Genomic DNA, 18755 nt, shown 5'->3' on the forward strand with positions numbered 1-18755 from the left:
CAACATAGCAAGATCAAAACCTCTTTTAAAATCCCAGCCATTCCCAGCAAGCCATGAGATGATGTTTCCTGAAGAGTCTATTTCCTTCTATCTCAAATATAGAGGGCAGTAGCAGATCATTGGAATAATTCTATCCAAGATAAACTTGATGGTCCAGTAAGTTAATGCGCTTATGTGTAGAAGCAGGGGTGCAGGGTTACTTATAGAAGTGTGGGTGATCCTTGAGCATCTATATTAGTCTCCCACAACATGGGTGATGATTCATGAAAAAAGCCTGTCCTAGCATGAGTGATGGCTTTCAAAAGATGCATGACTCTGGCATAACTTCCAGTCATCTCATTGTCTCTCTTTTAGTAGTTGTTTCCTGTTTATTTAACCTTGGGGAAGGGACCTCTAAAATGGCTTCTGATTCTTCTAAGTTTTGCAGGTCTTCTTAATCTTTCCTGTGGATTTCAGGAACCTTTCCTTTCCTCCCTTAGGCAATGCTTTCATCGGGAGGAAACAACCATACCACACACTATATCTTCTTTTGTATCTTTCATTCTTTCGACGTCTTCTGCAGTGTTTCCTACAGTGGGTGGTGTCGATGTGTGATTATTTTACTCTATTTGGTGCTGAGCATTGGGCTTCTATGCAACATCAACTGTAATCTGTTCTAGCCGGTTGACTGGTGATGAGTCTCTGCAATAATCACTACACACTACAAAATGAAACCTTTTAGTCAAGGCTGACAATAGGAGCAACATATGGCTATAAACATCAATGCTTAAAAGGCAGTTTCATAGATGCATTGAATCTATTTGATAAAAGGACAGCAGTAGCCTCCTCCATGGGGCCTATTACTATCCCTGCCACAGTATTTTGCCTTGACTTGCAGTATAAAACACAATTCTTTCCTATAGAACAGTCCTTAAATACAATAAGAAAACAGTTGGTTGGACCCTGAACAGTTGTGCCACTATTTCAGAGTCAGACACATCTTGCTTTTTCGTGATGATAACTGAAACTACTGCTGCTAATTCTCCCCCAACAGCCTGTGCAATACTTTCTGGTATTATGGATGTCAATCAGTCGGGGAAAACTCAGTCTTAGCTTAAGCTCTATGTTTATTGCAACATAGATTAAAAGTGACTTCAGCAATAGGGTCATATAGTTTGATTCTAGTGTGTAAACTGTGGCAGTGGCAGAGGTTTGTATCGTATGTGGGGGGTCTCAGGGCCATTCATGGCTAGCACCTCAGAAAAGTAGCTTATCTCAAGTACTGAGGTTTATATCCAGCAACCTTACACCTCCTTCAAATGCTTTTTATACCCACACAGGTGCCTTCATTCAAACTCTGTGACTTCCATTTTTTGCTATCCTTCTAGATGCTTTTATAAATCTGTAAGACACTCAAATCTAGTATTTATAATGAGATCTTTTTAAAGGTGGAGAGCAGGCTAACAATGCAAGGCCATCAATGCTATCCCCTGACAAATAGAGGGACTGTGAAAGGAACCTGTGGGAAGTATTCTGAACATTCATTCTAAGATGTACCAAGTGGTCTCATAATTTGGCAAATAGGGGAATAAGAAAAAGTTAATAAGGCCCAATATAACATGAAAAGATCTCATCACTTGAATTGCTTGCATTGCTTTTCTATGCTGATAACTGAACTATTGCTGATAATTCTCCCCCAAAGCCTATATAATACTTGCTGGCACTATAGAAGCCAGTCAGTAGGGAAAAACTCAGTCCTAGATTGATTTCTATGTGTATTGTAACTGAAGTTCAAAGTGACTTCAGCAATAAGGTTGGATCACTACAGTTTGAATCTATGGTGTAAACCATGGCAGTGGCATGGCATGGCTCCACCAAAAGAACAAGGTGTGTACGGTGGCCTAGAGGGGTGAAAATGTTCCATTTAGCCCTCTCTTTCTCCATGAGTCATCCAGTCTTCTTTTTTAAAATATTTTTATGGTTTATTTAACTTTATTTTATGTGCATTGGTGTGAAGTGTCAGATCCCCTGGAACTGATCTTCAGACAGTTGTGAGCTGCCATGTGGGTGCTGGGAATTGAACCCGGGTCCTCTGGAAGAGCAGTCAGTGCTCTTAACCACTGAGCCATCTCTCCAGCCCCTCATCCAGTCTTCTTATCCTGGGTAATCGCCATTGCATCACTGCACATTGCATCACTGCACTCTGTAGGACCTGATTGCCCTGTGCAGCTTGGCTCAGGGCCAAAGGGCAATAAGGCTCTGCTTATATTTCGTAAGCCTACCACTCAAGCTGGACTGACCGCTCAAGCCTTGGGCCGGGGAACCATCTCTACCCCAAGTGTGCTCCCTTTGAGTTGATAAGTATGCATAGCACGTTCTGTGAGGATGATCGTCTACCCTAAGACAGGATTCATTTTCACCTGAACCATTCCGTTGTGTGCGGCCTCCGTGAATTGTTTCTCAGGCTTTAATGCCTTCCAGAGACTCATAAGCAATGAATTTGGTTTCTCGTCACTTTCTCCCCCGCTAAGAATTGCCATTTACCATGACTCTTACTGCATTGCTTTTGAGTGACCTAGACAGGACTCAATGGCTGATTTCCTTGTCTTATCCATTCCCTCCTGAGTGATATATTACCTTATGGACCCCATTTTTACCACAGGTTTTTTTTTTTTTTTTTTTTTTTTGGTTTTTCGAGACAGGGTTTCTCTGTGGTTTTGGAGCCTGTCCTGGAACTAGCTCTTGTAGACCAGGCTGGTCTCGAACTCACAGAGATCCGCCTGCCTCTGCCTCCTGAGTGCTGGGATTAAAGGCGTGCACCACCACCGCCATTTTTATGTCTGTCTAAGTCATTGATATTTGACACCCTCTTATAAAGATTTGTCCTACTATGGGGCACAACAAAGCAACTAGAGCCCATACTGGTCCTCAGATCCTTGTTGAATTAACACTTTCCTTACTGTTACATGAATACAATTTTGTCTAGTCCCATATCCTGGTCATCAAATACTGCCCCTCACATGCTAAGTAATAACTGTTGATCTTTTTCTGTCTTCTAGTCCTCAATATTTATAGGGACTTCAGCTAATGAAGTGTCCATAATGGCTCATATGAGCCAGTGGATCAGGCACTAATTTTTCTTTTTGTTGCATCAGATTATGCTGACTTTGTCTCAAGGGGGGGATGGAAAACTATTGTTTCTTATCCATACAGTTCTTAAACTGACCCCTTCTCCTTCCCCCACATCCCGTAGTCTCCCAAGGGAGAGGGTCTTTTCTTTCTTATTTCTTGTTTCAAACTTCTGCAGCTCAGAAGCAAACTCCTGACTTATTGTCGTTCTTTTCTGTGTTGGACTACTTTTAAGGCCCAGTCTGCATGTTATATCATGGATTTCCCTTTTCCTCTATATTAAAAGTTGAACTTGAGGTGTTCAAATTCACCCCTTCTTCTCTGCCCACTTCTTCCCAGGGATTCCAAGTGTTTGGATGTTGGGGAAGTCTGTCTCACATGGATCAAATCTGTGCTCTCTCTGCATTGGGGCCCACCTGCTTTAGGAAATGATAAGCCAGGCCACATGAGCCATCTTTCACTAATAGGCCAAAACAACAAACACAAAAGGAAAGAGGAAGGGCACTTGCTAAGTTCTCTACGCCTTTAGAAAACATGGAGTTGCTCCTTTGGCCACATACATGTGAATCTACAAGAGGGGTGATATTGTAGACAGCAGGGGAATAGGCACTGTCAGAAAGAAATGACCCATAAGTGTTACCATGGCAAAGCCAGAAGAGTCTACAATATCACCCAGCATGCCATGGGCATCATTGTAAACAAGCAAGTTATAGGCAAGATTCCTGCCAAGAGAATTAGTGTGTGGATTGAACACATCAAGCACTTGAAGAGCAGAGACAGCTTCCTGAAGCGGGTGATGGAGAATGACCAGAAGGAAAAGGAAGCTAAAGAGAAGGGCACCTGGGTTTAGCTGAAGCACCAGCCTGCTCCACCCAGAGAAGCACACTTTGTGAGGACTAACGGGAAGGAGCCTGAGCTGCTGGAGCCCATTCCATGAATTCATGGCCAGGTGTACGAAAAGAAATAAAAGACCTGGACTGTAAAGGGTTTTTCATTAAAAACAAAAAAGAGAAGCCAACTCCCCTACCCTGGTTTTCTTGTCAATTTAGAGGCTAATGTGGAGGCTATCAGCCTTTTAATTGCTGTCATTTCTCCTAGCATCCACATTCATTTGTTTTTTGTTGTAATTTATCCCTTGCCTGAGCAATTTTGCCCTGGGCATATAGCACAGCCTCAGTCCCATGCATCGTCACCCGCAAGAGGTGCCCTGTCGCTGTCCCCATAGCCCGCTTTGGACCCACCCCATATGTGGAGCATCACTGCAACCTGTGAGCTGTGACTACCAAGAGCACGGGTGACTATTGGGAAGCCATATCACCAGCATGTCACATCTCTGAACAACTCTCAAGCAGCTCCCCTACCAAACAGACACCCTAGCAGCTGTGTAAGCTGGGGGAGCTGAATGAATAGGTTTTGCCATTATTCTCAGTCTTAACATTTTTTTATGAGTTTTGGGAACCTCTCCCTCCCTGAGGGAAGCTTTAACTGGGAGAAAATAGTCCCACAAAATAGAAACTCTACTGTCTTATGAGAAGTTTGTCAACTGTATCATCTTCTATGAGGTGTGAGATCATCTAAACAGACACCAGACATTTATTTTGATATGGTTATAATATTGTATAAAATATGTGACTAGTATACTTTGGCTCACTCTTTAAATGAAAATGTAGAAAAGATGAAGGTAAAATGTGACATTATATTGAGCTGCTACCGCAGCTAGTGTATTTGAGGTGACAGCTGGAAGACTCTCTCAGCCTTCTGTGCACATCCCAGTTCCATGTATGTATTATGTGTGAGCTTTGACTACGCCTCCGTGTGCTTCTCTTTCCAGGCAGGCCAAGATTCTTTGACATCTACGGAAAGATCACTCATTCTTCAGTAAAGTGAATTGAGAACCTAGTGAATTCTAAAATGGAAAAAGAGTGGAACCACACAGTAAACTGAAGAGTTTTGTTCTAAGAACAGGTAAAGATATGAAAATTTTGAAAGCGTATTTATGGAAATGAAAAGTCAGATAGGAGATTATTCAAATAATTGACACATATCATGTAAAGGTTTAAAACATCTGTATAAAATAAATAGCTTTCTAGGAAAGAAAATGTTAACAAAATTGCATGAATCAGAAAGAAAATCAAACCTTTGGTAACCACTAACAAAATGATAAAAAGTGATGGCTAGCTCCCGACAGTCCTGAAGCCGACAGAATTGAACAAAATCTGTTAGCAACCTTCCATGAATAATTTCTTTGTATAAGCTGCTTCATAATAAATGGTGGTAAACTCTTCTCAATTTCATAGACTAACATAGCAATAACAGTTGTCATGGGGGTAGATCAGAAAATCTTAGGGATATTATAATGGATAACAACTATTTTTATTTAAAAACTTAAAGGAAGTTTTAAAATATAACTGCTGGCAACAGGCAGATGGCTGTTTTGTTTGCTTACATCAATTTAAGTGCTGGGTTTCTTGAAATGTAGAATGAAGTTGAACACATGGTGGGTTGGTGGAGGAATCAGACTCAATCTCTGTAACTTAACAAAAAACAATCCATTTTTGTCATAATGAACTTGTGTGTCCAGATCATGGATAACCTTATCTTTATATGCATATAAGTATGTAAGCATTTTCTATGTCTCTATGTGGAAATGAGCATGTAAACATCTTGTGGGTATGTGTGTGTGCTCACCTTGACAGTCAAGAAGTACTGTGTTTAAAACAAACACACGCTGTAAACAGGATCCAGAATTGAAACCTCTAGATGTTGACAGTGGGAGGAAGCTTTCTTTACACAATGTCACTCTCTACCAAGTGCCAGACTCGTCCTTCTAGGCCATCCTCTCGTGTGACTCCAGCCTTGCTCAGCCACCCACCTTGGCAGCAACGGTGTCATTTCCCATGTTGTCCTTAAATGGGGTGGCTTTTTTCTTTATCAATGATAATTTTATTCTTGACTTTTCTTTTTTTTTCCTTCTCCCCTCCCTGCCTCTCTTCTCCCCCTTCAATCCTCCCCCAAGATCCCCATGTTCCCAATTTATTCAGGAGATCTTGTCTTTTTCTACTTCCCATGTAGATTATATCTATGTGAGCTTCACTGTTGTCTAGGTTCTCTGGGATTGTGATTTGTGGGCTGGTTTTCTTTGCTTTATGTTTAAAAACCACCTATGAGTGAGTGCATGTGATAATTGTCTTTCTGTGTCTTGGTTACCTCACTCAAAATAATGTTTTCTAGCTCCATCTATTTTCCTGCAAAATTCAAGCTGTTGTTATTTTTTCTGCTGTGTAGTACTCCATTGTGTAAATGTACCACATTTTCCTTATCCATTCTTCAGTCAACTCTTAACTTTTCTTATATATTGTATTGCATATTATATATAATATATTATGTATGTATCTTGGAGGTTCCCCTTTAGAATAAGCACATGACATTATAAACATAAAATTAAATTGAAAAGTAGATGGAGTTCCCACAGGAATCCCTGCAGCAAAGGGCCCTGAAGCTCCACCTTTATCACCCTCCCTGAAACTCAGCCCCTGCCCTTAACTGTGTCAGGAGTCCCCCAGTCTCTTTGAGGTGTCTTACTTCATTTTTGCCCTATCAACATTGATATGAGATTTACAGATCCAAACCCATCACACATGTGGCTCTGTTAAACTTCAGGTCACAAAACAAAACAGACAGGACTGTAAGAGAGAGAAATCTGTGGAGAAGGGCGAGACGGGTAGGGAGATGATGGAGGAAGTTCATTGGCTAATAAAGGCACTGCCCTGGCCCATTTTATTGGTTAGAGGATAGGTGGGAGGAGTAAACAGAACAAAATGCTGGGAGGAAGAGGAAGTGAGCTCAGAGAAGCCACAGCTCTCCTCTCTGGAGCAGACGCCTGAGAGAGACGCCATGCCCTGCTCCTGGGATGAAGCTCCGACCCAGGATGGACTAGGTTAGAATCTCCCCGGTAAGCGCACCTTGGGGTGCCATACACAGATGATTAGAGATGGGTTGATCGGGATGTGAGAATTAGCCTGTAATGGCTAGGGCTAAAGGGCCAAGCAGTGATTAAAAGAATACAGTGTCTGTGTAATTATTTCGGGGCATAAGCTAGCCGAGCAGGCGGCTGGGGTGCTGGGAACGCAGCCCCGCCGCCCCTATTACCACAGGGAGAGAGATTAAAAAAGTATTCATTATTCATTGTACACAGGGATTAAGCTGCCAAAAACATAATTAATTAAAAACATACTTTTAGGGGTCGAGGGGGGATGGCTCAGAGGTTAAAAACTCTAGATGCTCTTCTAGAGGATATGGGTTTCAATTCCCAGTACCCACTAATCACCTCACAATTGTCTATAACTCCAGTTCTAGGGGATCTGGTCCCCTCACACAGACATACATGTAGGCAAAACATCAATGCACATAAAAATAAACGAATTATTTTTAAAAGCATACTTTAATACATATTTAAATAAATGTTCAAAAATTCTCTGTAAGTCTGCATGGGAAAAAAACACAACAAAATATCACAAGAGCCCAGGTGTGAGGAAGGAAGCCTGACTGTAGGCCAGCTGTGGATGCAGGCCTCTGCAGAGCGGCAAGGGCTCTCAACCTGAGTCATCTTCCAGCCCCGGAAGACCTTCCTTACCCACACTTCTATGCACAATATCCTTGTACTTTCACTCTACCTGTTAAAGAGAGAAAGCGCCCTCTCGTTTCCTAATTGCAACCAGGCTTCTCCCTCATGGCTCATCTCACCTCACTCAGGTGAAGCCTTTTAAAGTGTGGCTGCTTCTCAGTCCTCATCCTACCCAAGATCAGCTTCCAGGAGTCTCTGCTTATGATGCCATCATCCGCCCTTCTGAGCACTGCTGCACATGTGTCTGACTCCCCTGTGGTTTTTTTCCCCCTAAACCACGTCTCTCAGGTTCCTGTTCAGCCTTCTTTTTTTCAGTTCTTTTCACTGCCATCTCAGACCCGCCCTGATGGCCTTGCTCATCTCTGTGGCCATGAGTGGTCATGTCTGTATTTCCTGTCTTGACCTGCCAACTCCCTCCCAGATATCTTTTTTTTTCATTTTAATTAATTAATTAAATTAAATTTTTTAAAAAAAACTCTCTTTTCTCATTTTACATACCAATTCCAGTTTCCACTCCCTCCCTTTCTCCACCTTCCCCCTCATCTACTCCCCAGAGAGGGTAAGATTTCCCATGGGAAGTCAACAAAATCTAGTACTTTTCTTTGAGGCAGGGCCAAGGTTCTCCCCCACTATATCTAGGCCAAGCAAGGTATTCCTCCAAAGAGAATAAGCTCCAAAAAAGTCAGTTCAAGCAATAGAGATAGATAAATCCTGTTCTCACTGCCAGTGGCCCCACAGTTTGATCCACCATACAACTGTCACCCACATTCAGAGGGCCTAGTTTGGTTCTATGCTGGTTCCCCACTGTCAGTCCAGAGACAGTGAGCTCCCCCATTAGCTCAGGTAAGCTGTTTCAGTGGGCATCCCCATGATGGTCTTGACCCCTCTGCTCATATTATCGCTCCTTCCTATCTTCAAATGGACTTTGGGGGCTCAGTCCAGTGCTCTACTGTGGATCTCTGCATCTGCTTCCATTAGTCGCCGGATGAAGGTTGTATGATGACATTTAAAAGAGTCATCAATCTGAAACCAGGGCAAGGCCACTTCAGGGACCCTCTCCACAATTGCTTAGGGTCTTAGCTGGGGTCAATCTTGTGGATTCCTGGGAATTTCTGTAGTGCCAGGATTCTCACTAGCCGCATAATGGCTCCCTCAATCAAGATATCTCTTTCCTTGCTCTCTCTCTCTGTCCTTACCCATCTTGACCATTCCCATCCCTCAAGTTCTCCCTCCCCACCCCTTCTCCTTTCCTCCTCCCCTTCTGCCCTCCCTTCTCTCTCAGGAGATCTTGTCTATTTCCCTCCCCAGGGGATCCATGTATTTCTCTTAGGGCTCTCCTTGTTACCTAGCTTCTCTGGGGTCATGGACTATAGACTAGTTATCTTTTGCTTTACGTTTAATACCCACTTATGAGCCAGTACATACTGTGTTTGTCTTTCTGGGTCTTGGTTCCTCACTCAGGATGGTATTTTCTAGTTCCATCCACTTGCAGACAAATGCCAAGATGTCTTTTTTACTGCTGAGTAGTACTCCATTGTGTAAATATACCACATTTTATTTATTCATTCTTTGGTTGACCGGCATCTAGATTGTTCCCAGGTTCTGAGTATTACAAATAATGCTGCTCTGAACATAGTTGAGCAAATGTCCTTGTAGTATGATTGAGCATCCTTTGGTTATACGCCCTAGAGTGGTCTTGCTGGGTTTGGAGGTAGGTCGATTCCAAATTTCCCAGACATCTTTATATTGACTCTGCAAACAGTTCACCATGAGTGTATATTTTACTCCTAGCTGTATCACAGCTTGGTTCTAAGTGAAACTTGGGTTTGACTACAATTTTCTTTTCCTGTTGAGATTTTACTGTACTCTCAAGGTCACGCTAAGAATGGCGTCCTTTAAATCCCCCCTCCCCTTAATCTATGGTACTGAGTCATCACTTGAGAGCCTATGTCCCTTTAATTACACCATTTTGATGGATCTCTGCTCTGTTGTGCTCCATCGGCATTCCTATGATTTGAGAGGGGTTTGGAGGCAGAGCCCAGGCTGCTCATTCTCTTCCCTTCGTCCCCTCCCTTCACCTGTTCACCTCTGAACAGAAGCCCTTACAGACAGAGGAGCAGCCAGAAGTGGTTCTAATTCTGGCTTCTGAATTGAACTAGAACAGGAGGCAGGGCTTGGTGCATCAGATAGGTAGTTTTAAAACACATGAAAGAAAGTGTCCTTTGGCACAGCAGGGGTCAACTTGTTACTCATCTAGATAGAATACAGATGAAGAAGCGCATAGAATTTAACTGAATTTAAGTTAGAGAGATTGCATAATCTGTTACCTTTCAAGCGGGAGGGCCGTGCTTGACCATAGCCACGATTGCTCACAATCCTGGCTCACACAGGACATCTAGTCACCCACAGATTTGGCAACCATTCAATTATTCTGTCCAGTTCAGATCAGCAAGCTGGCTAATCCGTGCTTTCCACTTCACTGCAGTCTCTGGAGACACAGACCCTTGTCCACAACCCAGAATGAATCCAAGCTAGGGTTCAGCACAATTAGTTATTTGTTTCCTGTTACATCTGAACCTTGTGAGATTCAGCCACCTCCTGGGAGCCAGTCGTCTGGCAATGAAGCGTGAATAAAACAGAGAAGGTTCCAGCTGGCATCACCTGCTGTGTTTTGCCTTATTTCTCTACACACATTTCTAGACTTCTGAAATCCAGGGGCTTCTCTCAAGAGGATGCATGTCCCATGGGCTGGACCTCTGAGACCTTGGCTCTGTTTTCGAAATTTTCATTTTTCGAGCCTTAGCTTGATTCAGGTATTAGTCAATAGATCCAGGGGCCCAGCCTTCAGAGTTTGTGTCTGGTTCTGAACAATGATTACCTTTGCCTCCAGTAGCCACCCAGATACCAGGACTCTTCAGGACCTAAAAATAATTTTGCTTACTAGCCCGCCTTTGGGGGTTATATATGCTCCTCTAAGATTTCTGTCTTGTCCCGGAGTATGGCCATTTGAGTTCTTTCTTCACATTTGTTGTTGCCATGACAGTGTTGATCTTCCTTTTGCGATATCCCTCTGAGAGTACCTGTATGGGCCCCTTTTCATTCTCCTTCTGCTCTCTTGGTTCAGACTCTTGGGATCCCCTGCTTGCCTCTGAATGCCAGTCAGGGCTGTTAAAGTTAAGGGGCTAGGTCCTAGAGACAGATAACTTTAGGATTAAATCCCAGCCCTATCACCTAAATAGCTGGTGGCTTTGGATGAGTCAAGCAGTCTTTCTGGTGTGTCTTAGTTTCTCGTCTGGTAAACTATGGGTGGCTGTCATGTCCATCTCCTTGGGCCATGGGGATGATAGAAGAACACTGTTTGCTCTTACTATTGCCTTGTGATCTTTGCTACTCCCAAGACACTCTGTAGAGAGTATTGGTGTGATTTTTGATTGAAAATAGGGTTACATTGTATAATCACTCTTTATGTTGCCAAGACAAAAAAAAAATAAAATAAAAAATCCAGATCAAGTGAGCCTTTGGTAAGCTGAACATATTTGAGATGAATTCGGTAAAGACAGTGTCTTCTAAGTGTAGGTAATCCTCAGAGATGAGACTAAACAAGTAGATGACAGATCAGCCACTGAGGATCTCAGCACACTGCAAAGAAGACAGATATCATGATGCAGGCAGAGGAGAAACCTTGGAAATTCTGGGAGGCTAATCTGTTGAAGAGATCTGACTTACTTAAGAGAGAATGCATCTTGTTTGCCTGGCTGGCCCTGTGTTTCATTGTCCATGAACGTTTCAGTTGGCTTTTACTACAGAGGTCGGGAACTTTCTAGATGCTGAGACAGATGGTGAGAAATCCTGACTCACAGTTAATGTTAATGTTATGGTCTATAGGAGAGGAGCCGCTGTTAAAACAAGGAGCTATTTCTCTTTCTTTCTTTCTTTCTTTCTTCCTTCCTTCCTTCCTTCCTTCCTTCCTTCCTTTCTTCTTTCCTTCCTTCTTTCTTTCCTTCCTTTCTTTCTTCTCCCACAAATGAGACATTACAGAAAGTCACCACTGGTCAAAATTCAGAGAACAACTGACCACAGGGTGTCCAGATCCAGTTGATAAATCTACAACACAACTCCTGTATGTAAAGCCTCAGGGAAGAGGGGGTAGAAAGATTACAGGAGCCAGAAGACCAGGACATCTGCTGAGAGACTCTTTTTTTATTGATTTTTTTATTGAGCTCTACATTTTTCTCTGCTCTCCTCCCTGCCTCTCCCCTCCCCTTTTACCCTCTCCCAAGGTCCCCATACTCCCAATTTACTCAAGACATCTTGTCTTTTTCTACTTCTCTTGTAGATTATATCTATGTATGTCTCTCTTAGGGTCCTCATTGTTGTCTAGGTTTTCTGGGATGTGATTTGTGGGTTGGCTTTCTTTGCTTTTATGTTTAAAAACCACTTATGAGTGAGTACAGGTGATAATTGTCTTTATGTGTCTGGGTTACCTCACTCAAAATGATGTTTTCTAGTTCCATCCATTTGCTTGCAAAATTCAAGCTATCGTTATTTTTTCTGCTGTGTAGTACTCCATTGTGTAAATGTACCACATTTTCCTTATCCATTTTTCAGTTGAGGGGCATTTAGGTTGTTTCCACATTCTGGCTATGACAAACAATGCTGCTATGAACATAATTGAGCACATGTCCTTGTGGTACAACTGGGCATCCTTTGGGTATATACCCAAAAGTGGTATTGCTGAGTCTTGAGGAAGGTTGCTTCCTAATTTTCTGAGAAATTGCCACACTGGCATCCAAAGGGGCTGTACAAGCTTGCATTCCCACCAGCAATGCAGAAGTGTTCCCTTTTCCCCACAACCTCTGCAGCATAAGTTGTCATCAGTGTTTTTGATCTTGGTCATTCTTACAGGTGTAAGATGGAATCTCAGAGTTGTTTTGATTTGCATTTCTCTGATGACTAAGGATGTTGGGTATTTCCTTAAGTGTCTTTCAGCCATTTTAGATTCCTCTGTTGAGAGTTCTCTGTTAAGGTCTGTACTCCATTGTTTTTTATTGGATTATGTGATCTTTTGGTATCCAATTTCTTGAGTTCTTTGTATATTTTGGAGATAAGAGAGACTCTTTTATATAGAAGATGGAAGCTCACCCATGAAATCTCAACAATATGGCTGCCTAAATAAGACTCAAGTATTGGAAATACCAGTTGACATGCCAGTGTAGACGGGAACTCTCACAAGGCTCCATCCCTAGATGTAGGGCTACAAGCAATTAATGACTGCTCAGAAAGAGAAAAACCATCTTCCTCAGGAATGAGTTGATTGGTTATCCAACCCCAGTGGTCGGTTCTAAAATTGTATACATGCAAGCAACACTAAATAGACTCAGCAGGTTACATTTATATATTTGTATGCACATATAAATGAAACTAATAATTAAACAAAAAAGAAAGCAATAGAGATAGTGTATGAAAGTGAAAAGGTGGTTTGGAGATAAAACAAGGGAAACAGACTATGATAAGAAAGGGTTAAAGATAATTATATAATTAATAATAATATACTGTATGCATAAAATGTCATCATGAAACACATTATCTTCTCTAATTAATAAATGCTAACAAAAATGGCTAATAAACCCCAAGAAACTATAACAACGCATAGGCAAATGCTGCAGTGTGTGTGGAGACCCACTTTTCTGTTCATCTCATTCATTCAGCTTCAACTGGAGGACTGTGAAATGGGTGGGGAGCGTAGGTGGGTGGGGAATGTAAGGGGGGAGCATAGGGTGGGTGGGGAATGTAGGGGGTGGGGAGTGTAGGGTGGGGGGCATAGGGTGGGTGGGGGCATAGGGTGGGTGGGGAGCATAGGGTGGGTGGGGGCGTAGGGTGTGTGGGAGTGTAGGGTGGGTGGGGAGCGTAGGGTGTGTGGGGGTCGCTGTTGCACCTAATTCTTGAAGCGGTACCTGGTAAATGTAAGTCATTTGTTTCTATTTCTGCTGCGCGTTCCAGTGTCTTGGGGGGGAAATTTCTCATTACTTGAGGGTGATGTCAATATAAGACCTCAGCTAAGACTTACTAGCTCATCCCTCTTGCTAGGATGTTTCCCTCAGGAGCTATTCTGAAGATAAGCCTAGACTGAAGACAGCAATAACAGGTCATCACCTACAGCCAGTGAGACTTATTTTCTGTCATTATCAGAGTTGTTTGAGTTGTTTCTCTGAAGTACAATCTCATTTTCCTTGAAAGCAAACAAAGAAATTTTTGCTGCTAACCCTTCTGTGAGGTCACAGCCAGCCGAACAACAGAGAAAGGAGGTAGGAGGCCTGAGCAAAGCAAAAGCCATGCTTTCTCCTAATCTCCCAGGCACGTGGACCAAATCAATTTTGCCAGTGCTCAAGCCAGTTGGAGTTAGGTTTACCGCTGCTTAGAAGGCAGAGTAACAATAAAAGTGTAATATTTGATTCAGGAGCTGTGTTATGTGGCATGTTCAGGATGCTTAACACGGAGGAATGATCAGGGAAGGAGGGATGTGTGCAGGGCGGGAAGATCTCTTCTTATACCTAGAGGGGCAATGTTTTATATAAGAAAGAATATAGGCTTTGGAATTGACCTATGGTTTTCAGTTCTAGGTTTGTTACTTACTGTCCCGCAAGTGGTTTGCTTACTCATCTTTAAAAGGGAGGGGAGGGTTGTACATGGAGTTTGTAAGAGTGTGAGAGACTTAACGGAACTCATTAATGACACCAATGCAGCCCAGCACCTGTTGGTACACTGTAAACGATGCTTGCTGCTTTCAGATGCGTGAACTCCACAGTCACGGTGTTTGAATCTGTTTGGGCTCAGACCTGAGTATGAGTATCTAAAATAGGAAGGAAGAGATTAAAAATGGGAGGAGCCATTTCTGGGAGGGAGAATTGCCTGGATGGACTCTCATGTGTGGGTATGATTATATGGAAATGCTGCTCATTTACAGTGGAAACACAATTTCTTCTATATTATTGGCTAAAAATTGACAAATATCTACAGGTTCCTTCCTTCTTTAATCAGTTATCAATGTGATCTTGAACTGGGTAACTAATAAAGCATCTATTTTATTCATTTGAGTCTTCCTAACAATTTATTCTCTAGTTTCTTTAAACAAGTTTGAGAAAAACTCTGACAGGATTTGATAGCTACAGGGTTCTTATCAGCAATGCTTTTATACAACTTTTATTGTGATGGTTTATTTCTTTGTGTCGTATAATTTAGGACATGTTTACTGTTCGCTGATCTTAATTTTAGAGGAGCACTTGCTTTGCTTTTTCCCTGAATGCAGGAGAATGATGTACAAAAATCAATGGCCTAAACTTCTCACCCGAGGTTGGACACTGCAGCCTTACCTTTGAGAGATCTATCAAAAGCGGGATGCCTACCACCCACCCCTGCCCCCACCGTGTCTCTCCTTTATATCTGGATCGTTCTAGCTTCAGCTGCAATGAAAGCGAAATTTAAAAAGCATAAACAACTAAGTCTAAATACTTTTGATTTAATTGAGGTTTAAATAAAATTGGCATTGTCTGATCTAAGTTTGATTTGTTTTGTTTTTTTCTTCACTTTGCTGTAAGGATATTGCCTCATTTTTCTCATGCTAATTTATGAGTACTGATTCTCATTGTGTGAGCTAGTCTCTCCACCTTTGGTATGAATTTATTTGTCAAAATCTTAGTACTTTGGAAAAAGAATTTATGTATCTATTTCCTATGTGAATATGTGTGTATATGTATGTATGTTTATTACCATCTATGTATCTATCTATCTTAGTATAATTTATTTTTCTATGGGATGCCCAATTCTTTTAATTTTACTTTTTAATTTTTTAAAATTCATCTTTTTATTTTACGTCCCAGCCATCTTCCCCATTTACCTCATTCATAGCCCCCAATCCCATTCTTTTCTGTCTTCATCCAGGAAAGGGCAGGCCTCCCATGAGTATCAGCACAATATGGCTTATCAAATTTCAGTAAGACTGAGCACTTCCCCATGTATTAAGGCTGGGCAAGATGATCATAGAAATATGTATCAGGCTTTCTTTTGACCACCAGTGAGCTCCCAAATCATGACACAGATACTTATTATTAGTTATGAATGCTTGGCCTTAGCTTATGCTTGTCCCACTAGCTCTTATTACTTAAATCAACCCATTTCTCTTCATCTATGTATTGCCTTGGAGTTCTTACTTTTCATTCTGTATATCCTACTCTATGTCTGGCTGACTGGTGACTGCCTGTCTGGATGGCCCTGGGCATCTCCCTTGCTTTCTCCCTTGTTTTCTCCCCTCTCTTCTCTCTTCTTCTTAGATTCCTCATCCTGTTTATTATACCTGCCCACCAGCTCTTCCTATCCCTCTACTGCCTAGCTATTGGCCATTCAGTTTTTTTTATTAGACCAATAAGGTGCCTTAGGCAGGCAAAGCAACACATCTTTACATAGTTTCCCCTTTTTGTTTAAATAAAATGAAAGGTTTCGATTTTAACATAGTAAGACTATACACAATAAAAATAATTATCAGGTAAGAATTGCATTTACAATATCGGTCCATTTGTATTTGAAAAGTTCAGAGAAAATACTCCATTATTTACCCTATCTTGGTGAGTCCAGAGTTTTGTACCTAATTTACCTTCTATCATAACTAAGAAAAACTAACTACAACTATCTAGTCTTTAACTCCATCAAAGACCCCAGAAGGATATAATATTACTTGAGTAAACAGGAAGTGTGGTGAAAGCCACTTCCAAAACTATAGAACCAACCAAGACATCTGGCTGCCTGGACAGTCTACCCAACTCCTCTGCAATATTGGGGCATCCATCTTTAGCCTACAGGCCAAGAATATCTGGCAGACTTTTCTATGAAGCAGGAATTTTGAAGGACTGTTCCATCTTGTCTTGTCAAAGTTTGGCAGTTGCTTTTTTATGTGTCCTGCATGTCCAGTTTGGAAGGTATACTGTTATCAGTCGAGGCAAGGACAGTTTCTTGACCAAATAGCTAGCTTTGGCACAATGAAAGCAAACTTCATAAGGAGGTTCTTTGATGCCCATCATTTTATGAAGTTGATTGGTGCTGCCAGGAGCAGATGGGGACACTCAATTCTTGTAAGTCTTCTTAGCTTCAAGCTTTTTTGTGTTGAAAGACCAAGGCAACTGCAGCCTTCATAAACTCCATGACTGTCGTTTTCCAATCACATAAAAGTAAGTGTAAATGGCTGTATTGTGCTACTCCTTTCAATTCACATACCTGAATTGGGGAAAGGAAACATAGCCTTTGGATTTAAGACCTATATTTGCAATTTATTTCTGTACCCTCTTAAGATCACCAACTCTGAAAATCCATTTCCTCATCCATAAGGTGCATGCTAACTGGCTCACAGTGTAGTTGTGAGTGTGGGGAGGGCTCACAGCCTGGCAGTAAGATGATGTCTGTGCAAAGTGACTACTCAGTAAATTTCACTTCTCTAATCTCTCACTTCTCTCCCCTGAGGCTTATTTGGACTACTGTTATTTGTATAAAATACTAATTATTATAATTTAATCACCATAACAGCTTGTTACATACTTTAAGCCTTATCTTTGAAAAAAATGATGCCTAATTTTTAGGCTTAAACATAAAGTTCACTGAATTTATTAATTGCCCTAGAATATTGAAGAAACTGACAGTTAAAAATTGATTGTTGTCAGTGATCTCTGATAAGACACGGAGGGCATAGGAATTCCAGACTTTCAGAACGAGCCAGGACTCCAAATTTCTAAAGGACAAACAAAATAACTACACACCCTAATCCCAAATTTCTGAAGAGCCACCTTGACAATAATAGTAATTCTCAAAGTTCGGTACTGCTTATAAATTGGAAGCACTCAGAAAATCTGGTTTTTCAGAACTGGTGTGGCTTTGCTAGGACTAAAGAAATTCTTTTTTCTTTGAAAATGTCTAAGTCCCATGGCTCACGTTACAGTAGAAGGTCTGTATGTTTGACATAGCAACGCATGCGTCAAAAATTCTCACATGATCCTTGCAGACCACATCTTAGGAAATGTGGTCTAGATTACTTGCTCTCTTCTATTTGTTTTCATCATTAGTTATGTGTCTGTGTGTCTGTGTGTGGGTTTGAACACAGAAGTGCAGGTGCCTCTGGAGGCCAGCTGGTGTTTGGCCTCCTGGAACTGGTGTCATGGACAGCCGTGAGCACCCTGATCTGGATGCCCTGCATTTGCTGCTTCTCTGCTCTGGGATAAAACAGCACAACCAAACACAACTTAAGGAAGAGCTTACTTGGGTTTGCAGTTCCAAACACAAGCAAGAAAAAAGCAATTGGGACCTGGGGTGAGATAACATAGTCTCAAAACCTTCTCCTAGTGATGTATTACCTTTAGCAAGACTACACTTCCTGAACTTCTCCAGATATCCCCACCAATGAGAGACAAGTCTTCAAATACCCAAACCTATGGGAGGCAGCTGTCATTCAAGCTCACACAAGCTGGGAATCTAACTCAGTCATCTGTAAGAGCAGGACAGGATCTTAACTCCTGAGCCATCTCTCCAGCCCCTTCCATTCATCTTCCATTTTGATCTTTCCTTTTAAAAGATTTTTGGTGACTTTAATAGTGCATAAAATTCAGTAAGATAAGGCATAAGAGAGTGAAGAGGCTAAGGTAAAGGGAAATTAAGGCTGGAGAAAAGAAAAGGAAACTCAAAGTTTTGAGACGGCAGAAATTTAACAGTTAAAAAAAGCCACAAATTATTAAAGGAAGAAAATCAATGGCATCTCAGACTATTGTTAGTGTCTCAGAAGATCTTCCCCCAGATGACTAAGTGAAAATAACACAGGCAGAAGATGATGAATCATGCTGTTTTTCCTAATGGTCTCTAATGTCCAAGGCCCCAGATCACAGCTGCCATTTGCAGGGACTGCTTGGGGATGGAGATCTAAATTATGGTAGGTATAGCATTGCAATGTTCTTGCTGCGTGCATGTGATTACCCAGTATTCCTCACAGCTG

At 41.7% G+C, this 18755-nt stretch overlaps 1 pseudogene; it reads left to right on the top strand.

The window, feature by feature from the left end:
• The window catches only part of LOC121458227, a 42056-nt pseudogene extending 37965 nt beyond the window's left edge, over nucleotides 1-4091 (top strand).
• Nucleotides 4092-18755: the final 14664 nt, after the last annotated feature.

The sequence above is a fragment of the Microtus oregoni genome, unplaced genomic scaffold (genome assembly GCF_018167655.1).
Source record: "Microtus oregoni isolate MIOR12 unplaced genomic scaffold, Mior012 000017F_ref0000208, whole genome shotgun sequence".
Taxonomy (NCBI): domain Eukaryota; kingdom Metazoa; phylum Chordata; class Mammalia; order Rodentia; family Cricetidae; genus Microtus; species Microtus oregoni.